Genomic DNA, 22,431 nt, shown 5'->3' on the forward strand with positions numbered 1-22,431 from the left:
ATTCCAGAATAGCAGAATACTCGGTGCCAAACGGGTAAGTTTAAGGACTAATACCCTAAATTAGCTTTATGTAGTTACCTGGAATGTTAACTAGTTATGCAGAACTGGAACTTTATCTCTCAAAAGAGGAATTTTCCATTGGTCTGTATAATTCCTCTACCCACTAAACATTACAAGGTGTTCTCATCTGAATTTCTACAAAACGTTTCTTGAAGTGATAGCTTATAACCTTTATTTCTGACTGAGCCAACTGGCTTCATAACAACTCTAAATGATTTGACTTTAGTGTCAGAATTCTCATTTAAAACAAGATAAAAAGCCTTTGTAAATTGATATATGGGATGCATGTGTTTTCTTGGTTATAACAAAAAAGCTTAATTTGCAGTTGACTTCCAGTCTCTGGAGGTTGTGGTATACTTCATAACTTCATGAGTCACACTAAGTTGCTCCAAAGTATAAAGAAAAAGCAGACTGAACACTACGCCTTTGCTGTTTTCTAACTGATAAAGTCTTACCATAGGAATTTATACTTTTTAAGGTATCTTTGTTTTTCAAGAGAGAAAAACATCATGGAGCACTGCAAAATATTAACAAAACAGTTTACACCATCAATGCAATTTGTTAGCTGCTCCTGCAGCTCATGAATTAAAGCATCTTTTAAGTGGTAATCATTTTTTGTGCTATTCTATATGTTAGTGCCAGTAATGCAAATACCATAGTGTAGGAAAATATAGGAATTCTAGTGCCAAATGTGCTATTCTATTCTTTTTTCCTTTAAAATTGCACAGACAGTTCATCTGTGTTGTACAATTTATGCTGGTTGCACTTACAGTGGTAAATCATGTTTTATATAAAACTTTTTTCCTGATATGGTGGTTTGTGTTCATTTATAATGAAATGTCACTTGTGACATCCAGTTCTTCAGAAATAAAGCATGGCTCCCAGGCCAACAGTTAATATTATGTACTTGTTCTTCTCCATGGAAAGAAAGCTACCAGATGTTTAATAGATATCTGGTCCTATTATCCACAGAGGCATTGTGGGCTACAAGGCTCTGATGATTGCAGATATCTTTAAATCTTTTCAGCTGAACATCTGAGTTAAGTATTGGGTTTTTTTGACAAAATGCTAGTCTAGACGTGCTTTCAGCATTGTGTGCATGTTTTGTCAAACAACCCAAATCTACAGAATTTCACAAAGAATAGGCTGTGTTTCTTAGACTTCCTCTGGGCAAGTAGTTCTTTTTTAATGGTACTTACAGCAATTGATGTATATTAGTTTACTGACCAAACAGTTTCAAATCTTTTTTTTTTTTTCTTTTTTTCTTTTTTTTCCTTGTGTAGGCAGTGTAAAAGAAATTACAGCTGAGTGCCCCGGCAGCAATGTATTCACATGTTCTGTTTGCAAGTGAAAATAACCTATCTCAAGCTATACAGTTAAATGCAAATTGAGGAATGAATGTTGTTGCTAATATTAGTAGTTCATAACAATAAATACAGGTAGGTATCTGAATTCTGATGTGAATTCTGCCAGCATGGGTCATTTATAAATTAGTTTTCATGAGTTAGATTGGCTGAATCATACTTACAAAGGTCTAACTGATTGTTTAGCTAATATATTTTGCATTAGCCAACACTTACTTCCTGAAGGAGAAACTCTTTAACAGAAGTACATACTTTTCATGTTGTTCTGCATCTGTGACAGGAAGAAAGGAGAGAACCCTACTTGTGCCAGGATAAGTATGGTGTAATTTATGTAAAACAAATGCTTATGTAGCTTTTGTAGGGCCAATTAGCTGTTGCAGTGTCTGCAATTCTTTCGCATGATTATCTGTTTATACACTGAATCTTTGCAGTATTGTTAGGCTAGTTTTTCCATAACTGGGTAACAAATCAGGCAAATGTTCTTGCAAACATTTTCTTCTTCTCTTTCTCCATAAAAGGATATGTGTACTTAATGGCAATCTCTTTTATATTGGGTAATGCGCTCTTGCCATATTTTAGTGTGATAGATGCTCTTTTCTATTCCTATCATCCCATAATTTGGCGAGTCTGTAGGAAAAAAAAATAAAATAAAAAAAATAACACTTGGATCAGAGCTCCTTTTGCTAACTGGTAAAACGTGTTCTGATATGTATGCAGAGAAACAGAAAACATTCACTGGTTGGTGTAGTTGACCTGTATGGATCAGGTTAGAAAGGTTCTCTGTGTCATTCAGTCCAGCTTCCCAGCTAGATCAGGTTGCTCCAAGCTCTGACAAGTCTTCAAGAAAGGAGGTATCAAAGTGTCTCTGTTCCAGCTTACTATAAAAATGTTCATCACCATGTGGTCAGTGTTTTCCATGTTACAACTTTTGTTGATTGCCCCTGTAACCTCTAAGAACAGTCTAACTTAGTCTTCTTTATACCCTTCTATTAGGTAGTTGAAGACAGCAAAGATGTCCTACCGCTAAGAAAATCCTCTTTTTTTCAGCCCCTCCTCATATACTGACATGTTTCAGTACCCTGATCATCTTTGTGGCCCTACACTGGACTTGCTTTAATATGTCAATGTATTTCTTATTGGGGTAGACAAAACCAAGGGGCCAGTAAGGTGATGAAGCGAGAGGAGTACCTCTCTTCTGAGGAGATACCAAGAGAACTGGGACCGTTTAGCCTGGAGAAGAGAATGCTCAGGGGGATCTCATCAATGTGCATAAATATCTGAAGGGTGGGTGTAAAGAAGAAGGAGCCAGGCTCTTTTCTGTAGTGCCCAGTGACAGGTCAAGAGACGACGCGCAAAAAATGAAATATAGGAGGTTCTGTCTGAATATCAGGAAACACTTCTTTTATCATGAGGGTGATGGAGCACTGGCACAGGTGTCCCAGAGGATAGAGTCTCCCTTCTTAGAGATACTCAAAAGCCACCTGTACATGGTCCTAGGCAGCCTGTTCTACATGACCTTGCAGGGGGTTGGACCAGATGACCTCCAGAGGTCTCTTCCAATCTCAATCATACAAAAATTGGGTCCAGTACTTCCATATGCTCATTAAAGTTTAATAAAGGGGAGTATGCACTTTCCTTGACTTGCTGCCTGCACTCTTGCTAATCCAGTCTGGTATGTAGTTGGCCTTCTTTGCTGTAAGGACACACTGCCAACTCATTCATGGTGTTCATTCTGTTGTTTGTTGAGGACTCTCATGTCATTTTCAGCAAAGCTGCTTTTTAGTCAGCCTAGATTGTACTACCATGTGATGGTTATACTGTCCTATGTGTGGGAATTTACACTTGTCTCTGTTCAATTTCACGAGGTTTCTATCGTCTTTTTTTCTCCAGCCAGATGAAGTCCCACTGAAGAGCAGCCTTGTCCTCCAGCATATCACATGCTTCCCCATATGTTATTATCCATGAAGCTGCAGAGTGTGCACTTTTTTCCATTGTTCAGGTTATTAATAAGGGTGATAAAGAGTGTTAAAAGATGTTAAAGAGTGGATAAATATCCAGTATTGGTACTTGAGGGATGCCCATAGTCACTGTCTGCTAGTTGGACTTCATAGCAGTGAATACAGCCCAGTCTGTCTGAGAGTCTAATTTTTCATCTGTTGTATCATCAGTTATCTAACCTGTGTCTCACCAACTTTTCTATAGTGTTATTACAGGTGACCGTGTTAAACGTTTTACTAAAGTCAAAGTATTTTGCTCTCATTTGTCCATTGATCCAGTCATGTTATAAATCAAAGACATTTAGGTTGCTTAGATACAGTTTTCCTTGATGAATACATACTAGATGTTTTCAGTAACATTTTGGTCCTTTATATGTTCAGAAATGACATGCAGGAGGACTTATTCCATAATCCTCCTGGGACCAGAGTTGAGGCTGAGTGCCATGTAGTGGTCTGGATTCTTAATGCCTTCCTTGAAGATGGCTTTTCTCTAGTCATCAGGAACTTCTCTCAGTTCCCACAGTCTTTTGAAGGTAGTAGAGAGCAGTCTTGTGATGAAGTCAAACAACTCAGATGTAGTTTGTCTGGGTCCACGGACTTGCATATGTGCCATTAGCTTCAGTGGCCCCTGATTTGATCATCTTGTTATGGGTAATATTTCACTTCCACAGACTGCTACTAAGGTGAAGGAGCTGGGAGACCTAAAGAAAACCCTTACCAATAAAATGGTAAAATAAAAATGGAGGCACAAAGGCACTGAATACCTTAGACTCTTCCATTTCCTTTATTATTATGTCCCCTGCCCCGTTAAACATTGGTCTCACTTTTTATTTAGGTGGTTTTTTTTGCTTGGTTTGTTTGTTTTTGTGTTGGTATTGAAGCCTTTCTCATTTTTGCTTTTCTTAACCGTTGTGGTGGTTTTACTAGCTAGTTTTGGCTCCAGCTGTTCTTTGACTTTTCATGTCTGTATTCTCGTATACTCAGGCAATGTCTCCCTTTCTCTAGGTAGTCTGATTCTGCAACCATCTTCTCTCATTCCTGCCATACTTGCTTGGCTTCCTGAATGTTAGAAATGACCATTCTTGTGCTTTGAAGAGGCTGCCCTTGAAAATCTGCTGGTTTTTCTGGGTTCCTTTGTCCTTTATGCCAAACAGATCCCTGAACAAGGCAAGGTCTGCTTTCCTGAAGACCAGGATTGTAACTGTTGTAACTTGTCTTGCTCATTTGACTGAGGCTTTAAAACTCCATGTATTCTGGTTGCTGCAGCTAAGGTTCCCTTCAGCATTGATATCCTCAACTCATTCTTGTTTGTTCATGGAAGCACATCTAACAGAGTACTCAGCTTGTCAGTAATACGTATCAAAAAATTGTCATCAACACTTCATCAAAATGTGCTCTCAATGCCTGTTTCATAACTAGTGTGCATGAGTCTTAAGTAATTGAAATCTACATGCTGGACCCTGAACTGGAATGACTTAACATAGCTTTGATGTTAATAGAGCTATAACTCTTGTGTTTTCACCCAAAGATCTGTCCTCAAGTCCTAGATGTTTTTAGAAAAAGAAAAAAAAAATCAAGAAAACAACTAAGAAATCATTTAAGCATTTAAGCACATGACTAAGTTATGATGAGAAATACTGTCTGGATCATCAGATTAAGTCATCTGCTATGAGAGTAAAGTGTCATATGAGTCCTTTCACATCTTTTCAATAAATTTTCTGTTTTGTTTTGTTTTGTTTTGTTTTTGTTTGATTCTTTTTGCTCCTTTTGCTGCTACTGAAAACATTCTGACAATAGTAGGCAACCTTCCAACTTCTGACATAACTACTTCCTGGTTAGTATGCATTTCTTCTTGGGGATCTAAATTATCATTTAATATAAAAATATTTACTTTTCTCCTGGCATTTTAGTATTCTGATATTTAAAGAGAGCCCAGTCTTATCCCTTCTGGCTGTTTTGCTGTGATCTGGTTAAAGCTGATTTAACCAGTCTGATCTGGTTAAAGCTGCCTTGGGCAGATAGACTCTTGATTCCCCTGCAGGTGCCAGTGTGTCTTGTCCCTGTTTGAATTACTCCGTCTTGGATATAAATGATAGAAATCTACACGCAGCTCCAGATGAAGTCTTTGTAGTGCCTGAAAAGTATTTCATGTGCTTAAAATTGTGTTTGGTTTGATATCACTTAAGGCCATTTCATTCTGCCCTCTTCTCTAACTTGTCCATTCGTGGTCATATGTCAACAATGACACCTCTAGATTTAATTGAAAACCAGCAACTTTTTTCTTAGTGCTTGTTAATACCACATTTTTGCTATATATGGCAGCATGTGGCACTATATATAATATTTTTAAGTGAAAATTAAGGCAGTAAGGCAGCATTACACAATCATTCAGTCTTAAACACTGAACATTTCTATATAAATTGACCTGTGGAATATACATGTATTTAGGGTAGCAGACATAAACATTCTGTCTTTCTCATAACCCTGAAGGTAATAAACCTTGTGAGCAAAGAAAAACCTATTTTTAATCTTGTATTGCAAATAGTTCTGTGCACACACTACATTTGTTTGTAGACTTTTTCAAAACATTTACAAATTAAAATTAGAGGACCTAGAAAAACACAATACAAGCAAAAGCACTGCAGCCCTTGCATTCTTTTATTTTTATAAATATTTGTTCTGATTACAACGTACTTAATACCACATGATGAAATGTCGTATTGGATCAAAACTGTTGCTCATGCTGTAGCTGAGACTCATTTAAAATGGATGATTTATTGGTAGTATTTGATTATACAGTCACAGTACTGAGTTAAAAATTACTGCTGAATATGTTTCAGTTAGCTGAAAAAAAAAGGAGTAAGTGATACCACACAGCATTGAAAACAGAAAAGATGTTTGCTATGACACATAACTTAATGTGTAGAGCTGGTGAGGAAAGATTTATAGGAATACCTAACATAAATAATAAGGTGCTCTGATATTCTCAAAGTCTAGGAATATGTAAGCTAGATGATAACGGTGTAAGGTGGAGCTAAAAGTGGCTGGAAAAATTCACCTGACCTGCACTGAAAATTACTCTCAAACCTGCTAGGCTTATCAGCCTTGGTTCTGCAAGGATTTATGCTGTGTCTGCTATGCAATATTATCTCTCATTAAAAATCTAGGTAGTGGAATAGAATATCCTCATTTGAATTGCTGGCAATGCTACATAGAGGGGGAGCTACAGATATTGGAGGATACGGTCAGAGTTCAAAATTTACTTGACAATTAACTGGTTTATGGAAAAAAGTATTTTGGAATGCCAAAAAGAATAGTGAAGGGGAAAATGTAGATGGGGAGGGCAGCATGGGTGATGAGGGTTATAGCAGTTTTGATAGTATAGGAGGATACGTAGCCTGGGTGTCTGTAACTTAGAGATGAGACAGCTGAGGAGATCATGAATGGTACAGAGAGAAAGAATAGTAAACAATTCCTGGTCACAGTAGAGTCATGGAGCACTGCCTGCCAAAAGCTGAGAGGGCATTTGAGGGGGAAAAATCCCCTGCTGCTACTAGCTATGACTTTTGGGTTAGCTTGTTGGTTTGTTTAAAACATGCTAATGATCATTCTTGGGAGCAGGTTATTAGGATGTATAAAACTTTGGTTTTAGGTTTTCAGTGGTAAATGCGATAGTACTAATTTTGTAATGTACATGCCTGTTTTATTCACCACATTAAATAATAAGTCTTATCTTAAAAACATACTGGTGGGACAGGGTGATATTCCTTTTATTTTTGGCATGATTAACTGAGGAACTGAGCTCAATCATTTTTGAATTTGAGAGGCTCACCACCTGTTTTGTAGTCATTAAAATGTATGTAGTATTTAAATATTTAACATACAGCTTCTGCTAACTGAAGTTGCACTTTTAATTTAGAGGTCACTTCTTTTGAAAAGCAGACTTCACAGATGTTTCAGATTAGACAGACATGAAATAAAGGACTCCAAAATTGTGGGAGCTTGTGGCTTGATCTGTGATAAAGACAAAGATAGAGTCTGGTTCTCTATGGTAGCATTTAAGTATGTGAACTAAAGAAACTCTTTTTCTCCTTAACCCTTCCAGTTCCTGTCTCCTGTACAGTTTGACTCTCGCGTCCTGCTGCTAACAACCTCCTTAAGCCTTTGCATTTCCTTGCCACTACTCCAAGATCCCTGCCAATTTGCAAAGAGTTCTACAGTACTTAATATCAGAGGGTATGTTAAATATATGTACCTAAATGCTGGTAAATTTTCATGGCAACCTAAATTCTGGAATTTCCTGATCTTTATCTTTTTGAAACATGGTATATTTTAATGTCATTCTTACATACTTTTAACATTAAGTTCTTAGCATTTAAAATGTTCTAATACTACTGTGAACTGCAATGGCACTGCTTTTTTCTTATATAAAGAATATATCTAAATATTAGATGTTTTTCTTTTCTATATCCTCATCCTTTCCCAGGTATCACCTGATGCTCCTGCTTGAAAATTACTCTCTTCTGGGAGTTCTGGAGTTACTTGGACAGTAGGTACTGGTTTGTATTCTAAACTAGATGTTTTCTCTCTTTAAGTTTTATGTAATTCTCATGTAGCACATTGGTTTTAGAATATAAATTTCTGTAGCTGTATGCAATATAGTTTTTATTTCTGTAGACTTCTATAATATGAGTAAAAAAACACACAAAAAAAAAAAAAAAAAAAAAAAAAAAAAACAGAGTCTTGAGAAGTCTTATGCACCAAGTCTGTTCAATTAGTCATTGTAAAACTACGTGTCAGGAAAAAACTAATTCAGATTAATGCTGGGTTATGTAGATATCCATCAGCACTGTTCTGTTGGGGTTGTTTTAACTCATTTTTATTTTTTTGTTCCCTTCCCAGCTCTGCTTTTTATCATGATGAATAGTATTTGTGCACAAAATCAGGAAAATGAGCATGTACCAAAATTAACATTCTGAAAGTAATAAAACTTAATGGAAGCCACATCTGTGATGGACTGCTTCTTAACAGCAATCTGTAGGATCAGTGCAAATATATCATGTTACAGATATCTTTGTTCTTAATCAACATAGGTTTCAGAGGCAGAGCAAGGGAACAGGAACAAAAGAGAGAACTGCAGACATAGGAAAAGAATCTTTTTGATTTATATATTTTCTGATATTTTCAGTTTACTTACATTCATTCTGATCTTACGTTTTTATACCATAGTTTATTACTTTTATTGGCTTATTTGATGGTCCTTATTGTTTTATCAATTAATTTTATATTACAGGACATACTGTTGATTGTAGAGTACATATGAGAAAAGGATGAGATATAGGTAACTGCTCAGTTTTCATTACTATATCCACAGAATCTAAATTCTATTTTCTTGATTTTATTATTAAATATGAAATGAAACATATATGATTAATGCCAATAAGATACTTACTTAATACAGTCCAGTGCTATCCGGCCTCAAAATATGGAGACGGATACACATAAACATACACATTTTTCATAATGGAAAGTTTTTGATTTATTTGCAATAGTGCAGAATGTTTGACTTGTATTGATTTCTCTGCCTCAGTGACTCCTCTGTCGAGCTGAATATAAATTATAGTTTGGGCCAGATCTTCAGCTGGCATAATTTATTATAGCATTACTAGATTTTCTTCACACCTGTTAAAGTAGTGGCCCATCAACAAGATACATTTTTACTCCTGTAAACATTTTAAATCTTCTATACCCCGAAGAGTTATGTATGTGGCCAAATTGCCACAAAAAAGTAAAATGTGTCCAAGAAAATAAGGATCTTTCTTTTTTCAGTGGTAACAGTAACTTGACCAAAAGTTGAAATATGATAGGAAAGAAAAGATAGTTACAGCTTCAGTTATAACATTTATTCTGTTCATACTGAAAGACGAATGATCATATGAAGCAGGTCATTCATTAAGACTTACTAGGGACTTCACCATGTACCATGGTGATACATGATACAAAGTGCTTAACATACAGCGTGAATTAGAGTAATATCGTATATCATATATACACCATGTATAGTAATAGATTTGTTTAAGCACATTTTTGAAGTTTCTAATGGAAGATAAGCAGCATCTAAACTTTGTGAGACAAAAACTCTGTTTTGAATACTCCCTTAACTTCAAAATTGAAAGGAGAGAAGTTCCTCCCCTCTCCTTCACTGATGTCTGCACATAGAACAGATTTATACTTAGTTGTTCTCTCCAGCATTCCTCTTAGAGACAGCTTTACTTGAAATAACCAAAAACTTTACTTGAAATTATGATGAAATTATGAAAACCATGGGATTGTTATTTTCATATTTGAACTATCACATGAAATATAATTTGTGTGTTAAAGAACTGTTACATACCTGAAAGGTGACCCTTCTCTTTTCCTACTAGTAACAAAGAGTGCAATGTTATATTATGCCTTAATTATGAACACAGTAGATTCAGAAATTTGCAAGTTAAAAGTAGCAAACTTAAATATCAGTTCCAGAAATAAAAATTATATTAATATCTGAAACGGAAGTAGTGGAAGAATTCCCATTATCTGCCACAGCAAAAAGGCTGTGAATTTTTTGTCTTTTCATGTCAGCAGCTTTCAAACTTCCCTGTCTCAAGGAAAATTCTTTTTTTTTTCCCATTTCAGGAAAAAAAAAATCAAGTGAAATAATAATAAACACATAATAATAATAATAAGTAATAATAATAATAAACAGCATAATAAACACAAAATGGGACGCTTGGAAAGAAGCTTGGGGTATAGCTGGAACTTTCTTCTGTTTTAGGAATGTTAAGTAGAAAATGCCACTGACAGTGGGGTCAGATCACACTCTCTCACTTAATAAAACTAAGAGAGATTCTCTGTCTTGCTCCTATTTTAAAGACATGCATCTGGCAGAAAAACAAAAACAAAAACTTGGTAGGTAGATTAGAAAATAATATATATATTAAGGCTAGTAGACTTAATTTAACAAGGACTTCTGTCAATTCATAAACATAGAGGTAATGACCAAGTTTCTGAAACAAAACAAACAAACAAACAAACAAAACAAAACAAAACAAAAACCACAAGGAACAAGATTTCCCCCTGTACTTAGCTCTGGTGACCTCGCACCTCAAATATTGTGGTCATTTTTGGGCCACTCACAACAGGAAGGACACTGAGGTTCTGAACTGTGTCTAAAAAAGGGCAACAAAGCTTATGAAGGGGCTAGAAAACAAGTCTTATGAGGAGTGTCTGAGAGCACTGGGGTTATTTAGCACAGAGAAAAGGAGGCTTAAGGGATACCTATTCACTCTACACTTACCTCAAAGGAGGTTGTAGCAGAATCTGTCTCTTTTCCCAAGCAAATGTGATAGGACAAGAGGAATTAGCCTCAAATCCTGGCAGGGGAGATTTAGGTTGGATAATAGGAAAAATTTAATCACTGAAATGGTTGTGAAGCATATTTAGTGCTAGACTTACTTGCAAGTGCTCAGGTAATGGTTAGGCTTGATGATCTTAGCGGTCTTTTCCAACCTAAATGCTTCTGTGATTCTAACTGAGATTGTAATTGTGTACAAACAACTTTAGGTTGGCCTTAATTGCCCTCATGTAACAGTGAAGCCAATCATGTTCCAATCAAACATTGGAACATTCATATATTAGAACGAGTCCAGAGGAGGGCTGCAAAGATGATAAAGGGCCAGAAATATCTCTCCTAAAAAACAGGCTGAGGGAGTTGGGGTTGTTCAGCCTGGAGAAGAGAAGGCTCCGAGGAGACCTTATAGTGGCCTTCCAGTACTTAAAGAGGGCCTACAGGAAAGCTGGAGAGGAACTCTTTGCCAGGGGGTGTAATGATAATGTCTTTAAACTAAAGGAAGTTAGGTTTAGATTAGGTATTCTGAATAAATTCTTTACTTCAGAAAAGTAAAATTCTTTACTTCAGGGCAGTGAGGCACTGGAACAGGTTGCCCAGAGAAACTGTGGATGTCCCATCCTTGGAAGTGTTCAAGGCCAGGCTGGATAGGGCTTTGGGCAGCCTGGTCTGGCGAGAGGTGTCCCTGCCCATGGCTGGGAGGGTTGGAATTAGATGGTCTTTAAAGTCCCTTCCAACCCAAACTATTCTATGATTTTATGATTCTGTAAGGATAGAGTGGTTTCTGAGAAGAAGCCAGGGCTATGTTTAAAGTGTTTTAGAAGAGGGCTGTTGTTGTACTCTCAAACTTGACTGACAGTTGGAGACAGAAGAGAATCTTTTGTGTCAAGCTTTTGAGGTAAAAATTACAAACAAAAAACATTGCAGAGGAAGATGCAGAATAACCTATCCCACTACATCCATAATATCTCCTCTTACTTGCTGGTGACTACAAGCTTTTTCCTTTCTTCTTCTTTTTTTTTTTTTTTTTTCCTACTTCTTTTCTCTCCCTTCTTCCGTTTCTTATCCTTTTTATTCTTTCTTTCTCAGAATGTGATTTAGAGTTATCCAGAAAAATGTCATATATTCTTACTTTTGACACCCATCCTAATTCTTTAGTTTGGCTTAGATATAAATTCCTATTTTCTGGAAATTAAACTTGGTCCTATGGTAAAGAAAGATTAATATGCTCTATATACAGCTACTTTCAGTTCACTATAAAACTGCTCTAGTGCAGCCTAATCAGCTATTTCTGTTGGCACACAACAGAGCTGGAGTTTTGCCTATAGAAGCACAATCTTTTTATTCGCTGGAGAAACAGCTAGTTACCACCTCAGCGATATGATACTCTGCCTACTGCTATGCAGGGACATAGTTGCTCACTGTTTGTGTTAGTGCCCACACCTCTAAAGCTCTGTGATGTTCACACTTTATCGTTTCATTTCTTTCACTAGCACTTCTCTGTATTTCTGTTTCTTATGTGTTTCTGTAGGTTTCTTTTTCTTGCTCTCAGTTGGTGCCTGACTTGACTGCTTGCTTGCAGTTGTCATGCCAACTCCCAAGCCTGGAAACTGAAGTAGAAAGAGGTTTCTCTTTTTTTTTTTTTTTTTTTTTTGGTCAAGTACTCACTTCACAGTTACCAGACTGCATGAACTGAATGCATAAGTACTGGCAAACAGCTCTGTGACTTTGGTCTGACACTTAAACTTCTAAATATCCGTTTCTGCTTCAGGAGGATGTTTTTTCTTCCCTTCCTTAATCTTTGCTGCTTGTCCACATGCTAAAAAACAGGAAAATGAGAGAGATCAGTCAAGTGGGGAAAGCATTTTATAGACCAGTCATTGCATTTTTTCTTATTTAAAGAGAACTGCAGACATATTTCAAATGCCCTACATATAAATAATTTCTGAAAAATCCATGAGACTGCTCAATCTTTCTGAAACTTAAGTATTACAGAATTCAATTCACTTTTCATGCTGAGTCATCCAAGACTTATATGTATCAGCTTTCCAAATAACCAAGTGAAAAATATAAGAGAAGTACAGGAAATTAAAAATGCAAACTCTTAACTCCTTATACCAAGGTCATATGTAATCCTTACACCTTATTATTAATGCATGTAACAAAGATATAGTTCTGTGAAATAACTGCTGTCTAGAAAAAACAGTAGTTTTAATAGCTTTGCTGTAATTGACAGCTACATTCACAGGTGAATTTCGTACTGGAAAACATAACACGTTTAAAAGGAATTGGTTTGCAGAGGAAGAAACATGGAAAGTTCACCTCAGATAATATTGCTCTTCGGAGATTCCTGTAGGTAAATTTCTTTTAGGGTTCATAGGAACCACCTGTATGGCTTGTGCAGTATTACACCTCATGTGTGTCTTGCATTTCTCAAGTTCAAAAATTTGTGATTTGTCATTGAAGATATTTCATGTATAAATACTTACTGTAACTCATTACAGTTCTTATTTGAAATTGAGCTTTCCTGGCTGCAAACGTTTGTGAGAACATGCATTTACTTTGCATGAAGGACTTCAGAGAATAACATAAACTGGCTCAGCCTTTTCACAGTTGGTTAATAGTAATTTCCTTTTCTTCTACTGTATCAGACAAGTATGTTTGTTTTAACTGAGCCCAGTCTGAAGTAGAAGGTTTTTTATATCTCATTGAAAAAGGCAAGAAACCTCAAATACCTAAAGAAGCTTTAATCTAGCAGGCAGCTGTTGTGGATCAGTGTTCTAGAGCTATATTACACATTATCCTACACTTGGGCCACCTTACAATAATCTCAGATAGTTTCAGTCCAAATCCTGGAGACTATGTTGTTTACCTAAAGCAATGACATTTTATTCCCTCAAAAAGAACAGTCTACAACTTGCCTTGGCTCTTTATAAGAACAGAGGAATAGAGGTGGTTGCATTGGTCAGCAACTCTAGACCTTAGTGATTGTAGAGAACTGTGGAATGGACATTTAATCTAACAGGACCTACAGACCATCTCATACCACCATGCACCCTACAAAAGTCTGTAGGCCAAGTAAGAAGAAAGATAAAGCATTTAAAATGTCTGGGGAGCCTGGGGTAACACAACCTTTGCTTAATAACTTCTGCATGATCTTTAGAAGTAGAGATCACACGCTACAGTGCAAGGCAAAAAATCACAAATGGAACTTGTTTTTCTTATCCTAATTCAGGTGAATTGTTTAAGTGAGTGGGTAAGCAAAGTAAAACAGGCTGACCTTAAGTTTAAATACTTTGAGGAACACCAGTAGAACCCATCTTGTTTATTTCTTCATGTACTTTCCATCCTAATACTTGATGATGAGATGTAGAGGATATACAAAAACATATAAAAACAGATGACCAAGCTGCACAATGACCAAGAAAGACTGTTTACATACTACATCTGTCAAGGGGAAATAAACTCTTGGTCTTCTATGATAGGAATGTAGCTTGAAAAGCAACACTACTTTCACATCATTGGTACTTCCTTGATACTGAATTTTATGCAGCTTCTCCTAACTAGATTTATTGTGAGAAGATCCTGGAATGGGAGGAGGCAGGGCCAATTAGAAGAGATAATCAGCTGGAATGCTGAGAACCATTGCTCTGAAGGCCTCCCATCTGTGCAGTTCCATCAAATGCACTTTGCTAAGGGAAGGACAGCTTGTTTGTTTTGGCCATGGCTCCTGTGAGGAGAGATAGAGAAAAACCAGGGAATCCAACTGGATAAAGAACATCTGCAAATGATGTTCTGTTAATGCGTATTATATCCAAAGAAGCCTCAATGCTTGGTCTCAGCTCCAGTCTCGGCCACACATGTTGATCCATCAGGTTCATTCAGAATCAACTTTGGTTCTCTGTAAACAAAGAGAGTGCAGAGTCTGTTTCATGCTATTCTACAATAACACCTTCAACTACTGAGTGAAAAAAAAAAAAAAAAAGGTGGGTACATAGAAATTTAATACTGAACTAACTTTAAAAAATGTAAATATGGATTTAGAAGCTCAATCAAATCTCTTGTTTGATACTTGCCTATATTTCCCTGTTTTTTCATTGCGTTTTTTTTTTTTTTTTTTTTTTTTTTTTTGGTTGGTTGTTTTGTTTTGTTTTTCTGAAACCACAGTCTGAATTCTGTTTGGACAATTTCATGTTCTGCACAGATATTTTGCATGGACTCACTGGAATTCATAGGTGATATCCAAGGAGGCATTTTTCCAATATGTTTTATGAATATTCTGTCTCAAGGATTCAACCCTTGATTTAGATTATCTTTTTTTTTTTTTTTTTTTTTTTTTTTTTTTTCCAAAGAGAAAAAAAAGATTAATCTCAGAGTAATCTATGATATTTTATGTTTTATATTACAGTCTCCAACATGGTAAGTAATGTGCTTATGACCAGTGTCTCACTGTCTAGCAACTGCAAACATTTATATCTATAGTGTCCCCTTATAGTAATTTGGATTATTTGGTAAATTATGTTAATATTATGATAATAATTTTATTTTTTATTACAGTTTAATTCATTCTTAAAGCAACTTAACATTTACAGAGTTGTTTTGAACTTATTTTTACAAATCAAAGAGTTTTAATATGAATTATTACTTATGTAATAAACCATCATAAAATAATCAAGTAAGCTTTCCTAATTGATTTTCTGAACTAACCACTGTTGAGTCAATGCAAATATTTTTTCTCTCTTTTACAGTTCCTAATACATTCTGTGTAATGAATCTTTGTGACTTGGTTTACAGTGTGTTTCTTTGTTCCTTTTTTTTTTTTTTGTCTCGTGTTGTTCTTTGATCTTCTACTTTTATTAAACTAATTGTGTTAAACTGATAGTGAAAAAAACATATGCTCTTTCTTGGCACTCAGCTGCTGTTCACTAGACCATGGTGCCATGTTTCTATATTATGAAGAACATAAAAGAATGCAGTAAGATTTCCAATAACTTTTCATTTTTATGTGTAATTCCTCTTCTCTTCTCCACTTTTTCAGTATTAACATCATGCTCAAATAATAAAAGATTTTATTTTTCTTCATAACTATGGTGTACCAAACTGACTTGTCAGCAGTTTGGATACTTTGGGGAAAAAAAAAAATAAAAGATTAAAATTGGAGAGCTTTTGCTCTTTATACATATATCACTAGTCTATGAAAATTTAATTTTGTAACAACACAATTCTAAATCAGTTCATCAAAATTGTCAGATGTCCTTAAGGAATAGCTGAAGAGGGACCAACCCCACTGGTTCTCTGTCATCTGAGAGCTCCAGTTATCCTAGCAAACATTTCATAATAGCATAGTAGGCTACATTGCACTTGAGAAATGCAAAGAATCTGGAAAGAATGGACCTCATTCCAAAATGAGATGTTAATAAAATAGTTTCTGGTGAGATATGCTGCCTCTCTCCTTATCACACAAATTATTTCAGCCTATGAGGATCTTGGGGAGTTTGTGAATTCACTCGGGGAGTTTGCCAATCTCTAACTCAAGATACATTAACAGTAGTATGAAAATATTCTATTATCTGAACAGTGTAAGAGAAAAAAAATTAAAGTATTTATATTAATTTATTAAATTCACGAATCATAGCAAGTCATTTTATTGCATGCTTTATCTTATATACTCAGACTAATAACTGAAATTCTCACTCTAGAACTAGTTGTTGAACTAGTTCTAGTTGTTGAACATTGCATTTAAAATTATCCCTGCTTGTTACAATTCCTGGATACAGATCCAGGAATTAGAGCTCTTGTATATGTATGTAATGTTAAGTAGTTTTAATAATCTATTTTATATCTCTTCAGAGGTACACTTTTTTATTTATTTATTTTTTTTTTTTCAAATTTAAGCACATTCATCATAAGTCTACACAGCTTCAGAAAGTGAAATACAGACTATTTTCTCCCCAGTATTTTATCCAAATATAATTTTCATCAAAGAATAAAGAAAGGGCACTTCCATCCACTTAATTTCTGTCATTCTTTATGTAAAAGATATTTCCACATGAGAGTGTTCTCTCTGAAGTTCAACCATAATTTTCTTGGAAGAGCAGCATGTTAATACTTTTAATATTACCTTCTTCCAGGCCAGAGCTGTCCATCACATACAGTGCTCTATCAGGTAAGTCAGGGTAAGGTATGTCCATTTTAAACAAGTACCTTCAAAATGATAGGGCATGGATTAACAATAATTATTTAGCATCAAAAAGTACCTTTTCAAGTTCAATTACTGGTTCTGAGGATATACATTTTGGAGAGTTTGATGATTTGGTTCTAAGTAGTGACTCATAGTCAGTAATTTGTAAACACACCCAGTTTTATTATAGTTGTACTGTAGGTATCATTTCCATTTCATCTGGGTAGACTTAGTTTGAAGAGTAAAATATTTTTAAGGGTTAGAATTCAAATTGACATGTGGCTGAGCCCACATTACTGCAGGATTTAAAAGGGAATATTGGGGGTATTCTGAACATGTATTAAACTGTTTTAAAAGGAAGCTTGTACACCCTGCTTAGCTTTTGGTGTGGCAAGAGTTGCTGTTGAAGGGTAGGGTGCTGACTTTCAGAAAGGCCAACTGAGTGGCAAGATGAAGGGTTGGGTGATATGAATCAGTGAGTCAGTGTTGTTGCCCAGATCTAGGTGTTACCAACCTGAGTTTACTGTTGCCACCAACAGAAGACACTGAGGTGTGCTTGGTTCAGAGTTTGACAGGTGTTGCTAATCTAGGTGTAGCTTTCATTTCAGAATTATTGCTAATGTTAGGCTGACATGGGCTGGGAAGACTTCTTGGCTTCTTGGTATTATTAGATCAGAGGTAGGGCTCATGTTTTGATGTTAGGATGCAAACATTGGCCCCAAATGTAACAAAAGCCTGTTTCTTAGACTTAGACCTATAACAAACACAGAAGCACTGCTCATCTGACCATAACCTCGTGCTTTCTGGCCCATTTCATCTAAGGGCAAGCCCATCACAGGACTCCATGGAAGAGCCTTGTCACGTGAAGATGTAAATAGAGAGAAGGGCTCCTGTTTACGAATAGTGTATGTTGGTTTTGTTGCTCCTCGTAACAGTTAACCCTTGTATTAACCTTTCAGTCTGAAACTCAAGAAAGAACTGCTGCTTCTCTCACCCTCATAGCTGAAGCCTGGTTAGGCGACTTCTACAACTGTAGAGGTTAGCTCAGGAAAGTTCCCAGGCTGAGAGAATCTGTTAGGATTTCAATTCACTTTGGAAAACAGTGCTGACACCAATATCAAGATAAAATGAACAGCTCCTGTCTAGTCCAGAAGTATTTACGTCTACATGGCCCTAGTCCCCAGCAGCTTTTTGTAGACTCAGCAAGAAGGCAAGTTTCTTAGGCAACCCTGATCTATCACTATCCCTAAATTCTCCTTAAAATTCTGCCCTATTTGGAGGATGGTAGGTTAGTGTTGTTAGTAATATTACTCTAAGCAGCCTGCAGCAAGTCAGGTTTGCCAGCTGGTGTCCCCTACCTACCCAGGGCTGTGGTAAGGGAATCTGCAACAACAGCTATCCACCCACTCTAAACTCAGTTGCCTCTCCTAGACAGTGATTATGGCTCAGTCCAAATTACAGTCTCTGTCCTGCTCTGAAATTTATTTTTCAAGCTAAATTTTTTTATGGATACCAAAATTAAGTTCAGTCAACTGTCCATAACAACTCTAAACACATGTTGATGGCCCCATCTTTAGTTACCCAAACTCTTCTATCCATCCTGGCCTGAAATCCAGTCCTCCTACAGCCCTTTAGCTTCTGACTCAATAGGTAGTTCTTCCTGCTGAGCTGCTTTTTAATGGCTAGTACTGAAAATGTCTTTGCAACCTACTAAAGTTCAGAGCAAATTCTGCTTACCTCCAAATCACCACACAGCACAAAAAGGGCACAGGTTGAAGTTTCTGAATGTCTTTGATTAACTAATAGAGGGTTTTGAAGTGACAATTATGGAGAATGATATCAAATGCCTTCAAATAATAAGAAATTTGAATATGCTTTTAAATAATATAAAATTCTCTCTCTGGCTTTTTTTTTTTTTTGATGAGTGATTTATGAGTCCAACTTGCTTTTGAGAATAGGACATTAGTAGCTTTTGAAAATTTCTCTTCGTATTGTTAAGAGACTCTTAAAACTACACTTTAGTAAATATGCAATCACAAATTAATTATTCCTATACCATTTCTTTTGCTAAAAAATTTTAAGTACAGTAATCATGTCAAAAATAAGTACAGTAAACTGGGTACATATTAGATTGTATAAAGCTTCAGCAAAGTTAGATGCATCAGGTTTCAAATGACATCTGAATGATTCCTCCAACTAAACATGAACAAGGGGATCTTTCTGTTAGCTAATCTTTATTATTTAAAGGAACGTAAAATCCACTAAGGAAAAATAAGAGAAAATCTGATTTACATTGTGGAATGATAGCTTTTCTTTAACTTCTCTGCTATGTTCTTGTCCAAAGCATATATGTTAAACCCCATGTAATTTTTATTTTTGTTTTTATTTTTGTCTTTATTTTTGTTTTTATTTTTATTTATTTTTATTTTTATTTTGTTTTTATTTTTATTTTTTGCATTTAGACACAAACATCCATAATCCAGACTATATCTTTCAACTCATAATGTACCCTTAAAAAAAAAAAAAAAAAAAAAAAAAGAGAGAGGGAGAGAAAGAAATATTACTTTTATACAACTTATTTTTATCTTTTTGATTAAATTCCTAGAAGAAAATTTCTGTATTTAACTTTCTAACGTATGAAATTCTGTTTTGTGGAGAGATGCTTAAAAGGCGTATTTAATTCCATGGGAAGATTAAATTTATTTTAAAATCTACAGAATCTGGGATTTCTGACATTCACATCAAATAAGAAGAAAATACAGGAGAAATGTTACTGTGTCACTCTGTCCCTTCATCTTGACACTAACTAGGAAAAACCAGACTTCAAAGGGTGAGGGAAAGTTCAGGCTTCATGCTAAATCAGTTTTGGGCCATGCTCCCAGGATTTGCCAGCTATGCCTATTTTTTAAAAATATAAAATGTAAGATAAAGTTAACAGAAAGAAAACCACAGCCACCACACTCATTTTCCTTTGGCTTGGGGATCGGTTTAAATCCTCAGAGCAGCCAGTGCTGTATCCTTGCAGACAGCCCTCTCTCCCCTAATCCAATCATTACCATGACCAGAAGCTGCTAACTGTGCTGTGGATTTCCAGATTTTTGCCTTAACTGTTGAACAGCAGGATCTGAAGGCACAAGACAATAGCTGGCTCGGGGTAACAAGTAAGCAGCTGCAGCCCCTGCTCTAGACCCTGCTGCAAAGAAATGGATGTTGCTGGGAGAGGATGTGACAGCAGAGCTCACATGCTGCAGCTGCAAGCGCAGTTGTGTTCTCTTAAGAAACGACACTAGCACTGGGATTCAATGTCTCTGCTCACATTTACTGTGACCCAAACTTCCTCTTTGAACTCTGTGTTATTGGTAAGGACACTGGCTGTAGGATGGAGCTACCCTGTCTGACTGGGGACAGTTGGGAACTTAAATAAGGCTAACAAACACTGAGTTGGTTTAATGGCATCATCACCGTGTGTCTTAAACTGTTAGTGCTCTGTTTATATTCAGTCCCAGTTAAAATCTGACCAGAATACACTTTGGTCTCTGTTTTTAGTTTTATTATGACTTCCTTGAGAGATTGCATGCTCTTGCAGCAATTCATGTGTACCTCAGGCAGAGTGAACTACAGATAGAAATCACTGCCTTCACCACGTGTGTCCCATTACCATGGGCAAGGACAGACAACGGGTTCAATATTGTCAGCCTCTCCACGAAACAGCTGCAGCAGCTGCCTGACCCAGTGCCACGGGGAATTCCACTGGCCAGCAACATGCTGGGCAGGACAGCATTTCTTTCTGGCTTGTATTTATTTACCTTCTGTTAAGCCACCTTCTGCACCTTCTGTTCTTTTATAAATGGCACAATTTAGAAGGAAAATCTAAATTTTCTATCACCTCCCCTATCACCTCCCCTTTCCAGTAGCTAAAATAAGCATCTTAGCTAGGTTTTTTTTGCACCCATATTTCCACGCCTTCTTTCCCTCCCAGTGCTTTTGACAACTATTACCTCCTGGTTGAATCTTTCTAATGTCTGTTGTCAACACTGTTCTAGCAGAGCGGTCAGATCTTCACAGCGTACCTCCTGCAGAGAAGCCAAGATCATTATGGACATAAATTCTGTTGTTATTTACACTGCTCAGCTATGGACTGAATCCTAACTGCCTCTGGAGGCTCACTGCCAGCAAGGCTTTGAGAAGTCCTTGGAGCACTTTTGCATGCTTCATGGGAAGGATCTGGAGGGAAGGTGTTTCTCTGCACTGTACTTCTGCAATGTGGAGCAGTCCTGTCCTACATCTTAGAAGAGCAACAAAAACAAAATGACTGCAAATGAATTCTAAAGCTTTATTTATTTATTTATTTATTTATTAATGGGCAAGCTTTTTGTTTAGAACAAGTACTAAAACAATCAGTGGAAAACACCACTCTCTCAGAAGGATAATATTAGAGAATCAGTGTGTTACTAAAGGGCAGTATTTTTGTCCTGGGTCTTACCAAAAGCAACCTCTTGCTGATATACTTCCTTTTCTCCAAAAAAGTTTTCACCAAGGGCAAGTCTGAGATTTAAAATGAAGACTGCCAACTATTTAAGTAAAAATAAAATAAAATAATCAAATGTGCCTTTAATTAGAAGCATTTGCAGAGAGAGAATTTACAGTATGTTCATCTCTGTAATGCAAAAATGAAAATGATCATAAATTAATTTTTGTTAAGATGTTGCTATTTTTTTTTCCCTTTCTTCGTTAGTTCACTTTATACAAGTGGTTCCTTGTGGTTTGTCTAGGATATCAGTAAGCATGTACAATTAAGCCAGTGAGAGGAGTACTGCAAAACAGATGTGGACAGACCCAGGCATAATTGGGCGGGTAAACTGCTGGAAGCACCAAGCAGGGAAGGCCCAATCATGTTCTTGTTTTCTGATCTCTGGCAGGGGAATGCAGTTGGCTGATAGTGGGTGTTTTGAACAGCCCTGTGGCTTTGCGGTATTACTGTGCAATATCATTTGGGAGACCAGCTGGATTCCTGATGTGGAATTATTGTTCCCTGGCTCGGACGTGCTGTGGAAGCAGTAAGCCCCGCTCCGAACCTCTGGGGGCAACCTGCCTTGCATAGGAAGAACGGGGGAACAAGCTCTGAAAAGAGACAGCTTCACTCCTCGAGCAGATGGCTAGCAACTGCAGGAAACAGAATCAAAGTGAAGTGAAGGAGGCCCAAGAAATGTGGGGTGGATCCAGGACCCTCAGATCAAATTGGGAATAGCTGTGAATGAGTAGAATGGGTGTAAAGATACGGTCTCATCTGCCATTCCTAGTAACTACAGAAAATCAAGCTGGAGTACTGAATTAGAAAATATTGACATCATATAATTCATATGTCAGGGTTTTTGCAACCAGATTTTGTGCAGATCTGAAACAACATTTGCATACTGAAACTATGAAAATTTTGTATTTTTA

The sequence above is a fragment of the Aythya fuligula genome, chromosome 2 (genome assembly GCF_009819795.1).
Source record: "Aythya fuligula isolate bAytFul2 chromosome 2, bAytFul2.pri, whole genome shotgun sequence".
NCBI classification, from domain to species: Eukaryota; Metazoa; Chordata; class Aves; order Anseriformes; family Anatidae; genus Aythya; species Aythya fuligula.